The following is a 4,037-nucleotide window of genomic DNA, read 5'->3' as shown; positions in this document are numbered from 1 at the left end:
GGTTTATTTTTCTCAAAGCTTCCCTGAAAGCAGGCTAAAGCAATTAAAAGGATTCAGTTCAGGACTATCAGCACAGATTTGGGTAAGCTTGTCTTCAGGGCGTTTTGTGCAAATATTTTAAAGAAGATATGTGAGGTGGTATAAAGAGCTCCTGACGCTACGTAATGAAAGATATGGTTCATTTAATACTGGATTTCTTAGCTGTTTGGAATAAATGGTTTATAGATAGAGGTTTCTGCAAAATAATTTACTCTGTTTAAGAAAAGATCACAGATTGATGAATTGTTGAAAGAATCTGATAAAGAGAAGAAATCTGCCAACATACACACAAACCTGGTCTTGTTTCAGGTCTTGTCCAGCATGAACCATATATATATATATATATATATATATATATATATATATATATATATATATATATATATATATATATATCCTCATACTGGCACACTGGCATCTTTTCTGAGACTTATAAACCTTCATTAGATATCTGCTAGTAGTACCACATACTGTGTTTTTAATAAGTTGTCTGTTTGAACTGTCATTTCTCTTGGTGAAACCTGCCTCCGCAAAGTGCAGGATCATTTGGATGTGGAGATGTCAGATATACTCTGGATAAGTGGGCTGTATTTTGCTGCTGTGCCTTTCTCTGGGTAAAGCAGCTCCTTACCATTGTGCACATTTTTGTATTCACAGCAAATGCACAACAAATGGATACATTTGCAAAATACCACACATGTACCAAATTTTACAGAACCCTGGTTTTTAAATGTTGAGAAATATTCTGGATAAAAGCCTCTGTTGGTTCTCAAACAGCTGGAATGCACCTGTGATCTGTGTGTGTGTGTGTGTATGTGTGTATGTGTTTGTGTGTGCGTGTGTGTGTGTGTCTATCTGCAGCAGAACTCGACTGGGCAGGGTGAAGCATCAGTCCAGTATGTTTTTACTAGTGGGAGTTTCTGCTCCATTTCACTTTTACCAAGCCCCCAGATGTGAGAAAAGGCGCTCATGCCCCTTTCTAAGACCAGAGTAGAACAAAGTGGCAGACACAAAAAAAGAGCATTTTCCAGGAAAAGTCTGACACTGCATTGAATGTTCTGACAAACATTGCAGCTGATGACTTGTCATGTATTTTGAGGGAAAGATCAGTTGGAAAACAGTAAGTGGGGACACACGCACACACTTTTTAACTTTTTTTTTCTACATTAGGAATTCTCTTACTATATTTTTACCTGCTGAGTGAAACAGAATCAAATTGATTTGAACTGACACAAACAGAACTGAAGGGAAGGAAAAAACCTGTAATCCTGAGTTAAGTAAAAGCTGCAAAGCTGAAAAAATTACTGAACTTCTCCCTCATCTCTGTATTCTCTTTGCCACTCAGTTTTTCCACTGTGTGGGAGTGTCAGGGTGGTCCTTTTTCACTCAAAGATGGTTTCAATGTGGATTCAAAGGGCGATGTTATTTTCCATCAGGGCTAACGCAATGCCAGAGCTGAATCATATTAAATCATTCCATTCAGCGACAGGAGGGCAGCCATGCACTGTGTTCTGATCAGTGCAACGCTATACGCGCTCCTGTCCAGAATACCTATTTGCAGACATATCACTTGCTGAGAACTTGACAAGACCACATTTTGAACTGCATGCAAGGATATAATCAAATGTTCCCATGTTTCATACTTTATTTGTAATTCAGAGAGCACATGCTGCCAAAATAAAATCTAATTTTCCTTTAATTTAATAATCCAATACTGTATGACTTTTCTGTTGCATGTTAGGGTTTGATTTTATACATCCACACCGCAGGATTAGAATGTGAAATCATGATCATAAATGGGATCACATGGCCAGATCCTAATCTTAATCCACAAATAACTTGGGTTTGCTCATTTTTCATGCAAGACTTCTCGTGTTCTTTCTAAGTCACGCAGGCATAATATATTTCCACTCATATGGAACAGGATGTTATAATAACAACAGTGACTCATTGCAAGCAAAAACAAATAGCACTGATATCAATCCCCCAATGGGCATATAAGCAATGGACACACTCATGTATCTGTGTTCACTATTTCTTAAAGTACCCATTTCTTTTGGAGATGAAAGTTCTGTTCTCTTTAAGGAGCCTGTCTGATGGTGTTTGAACTTAAACTTATGAGGTCCCACAGCAACATATGAAAAACCCAAAGAGGTCATGGTCAAAGCCCTGGTGAGTCATAGACCGGCTGGCCTATGACCTTATGTCAAAGGTGTTAACAAAGGACCTATTGAGACAAAAACTGCAATTTGAGATCTCTCAAAATCATGCAAGCACCTTTATAAATGTATAATTTACAATAACTTTACCCTGTAAAGATAGATGTAAAATGTTTTGCTTCATTTATTTTTTCATAAATGTTTTTGCGTCATAACCACCAGGGGGCAGTGCAGCACAGCATTTTGTGCAACCTCTACAGAGCTCAGCATATGTTGTCAGCTAATGTAGTCTTAGCCTTTTTGTTTGGCAAATAAACAAAGACAACCAATACTTGGTAGTGTCTTTGAGCAGCAGCTCCTGTTAGTATGTAATCAAAACCCAGCTTGCAAACAGATGAATTACTCACATCACATCTTCCGTTACGGTTTTAATATCAACTTACATATATTGCATGAGACACACACACACACACAAAAAAAAACAACTTCTCTTTTTAGGACAGAAACCAAACTAATCTTTTATATATTATCCGTTACTTTAATTATGAGTGCTAATAAAACACTTTGAAGCCACATTTTTTACATTAGTTGGAGCAAATAGTTAGAAAAGACAAGTGGACAAATACCTATGACACAAAGATTGAATGAAACAGCACTCAATGAAAACACATTTATTAGATCAGTAGAATACATCACCAACATTATCATCATCATCATCATCATCATCGTGCCAAACAGAAGCAACAGCAGCACTTCATTTCCTCACTCCCACCCTTTGTCAGACAGGTCCCCGGCATTTCTCCCCATAATGATAGTCTTATCATATGCACATCCACAGCTCTGGTGTTTAGCTCATCTCATTAGTCTTAAATCTCTTGAGGCGGGCTCCAGCTGGTTCTCATCTTCCTCCGCCATGGCTTCCAAGAGCAGAAAAAGCTTGCAAACACTCTTTCCGCAGTCTTCATCCACACTGGTGCGACACAAAGCTCAACTGTGCATTGTTCATTGCTGACAAGGGTTATGTGAATATTTGACTCTATTGAGGGATCCAGTTGAGATCCCATTTACAACAAGTATACTGTTGTGTACTCACAGAAGTAGTATATACATCCTAGAAATCGCTGCTCTTGTAAACTGCATCAGCAAACAACTTAACAGTGACAACATGTGACTAGTATATTTTTCCATATCAGAACAAGAGCACTACACTAGTTTTCACATGCACTAGTACATAGTGTCATATTTGTCAAACATAGATCATATTTATATTTACACGATGTTCACAGCTACATTCCAAGTTTGTGTTTGCCTATGCATTGCTTTAATAATGATTGTAATATTCTAAAAAGTCAGAAGATTTGTAATTTTGTTCCTTTTTTTTCTTTTGTTTTTTTTTCTTAAAGATTTTCTAGGTTACATGCAGTAGAAGAAGGTGTTACACTGCACTGTCTGTGTAGAATACCAATATATATGTAGGAAATACAGTTTAGTAATGATACTGGCTTATTGCTCAATGCATCCGATATGTGATATATGCAATATTGGCTTAGATTGACTAATACCTTGAAGTCCTCTATTATGATTACAGACTTATTTCACAACATTGGTCCTAATAATAATAATAATAATAATAATAATAATAATAATAATAATAATTTTAGAAGTGTATATATATATATATATATATATACACACACATACATATATATATATATATATATATATATACACACACATACATATATATATATATATATATATATATATATATATATATATTCTTCCAATGGAAAGTATGGACACACTTTCTCATTCAATCCCATGGGAAATTGTGGCCAA

Source organism: Telmatherina bonti, assembly GCF_933228915.1.
Source record: "Telmatherina bonti genome assembly, chromosome: 2".
Lineage (NCBI taxonomy): Eukaryota > Metazoa > Chordata > Actinopteri > Atheriniformes > Telmatherinidae > Telmatherina > Telmatherina bonti.
The sequence above is the reverse complement of the archived record's forward strand: the minus strand, read 5'-3'. Positions refer to the sequence as shown.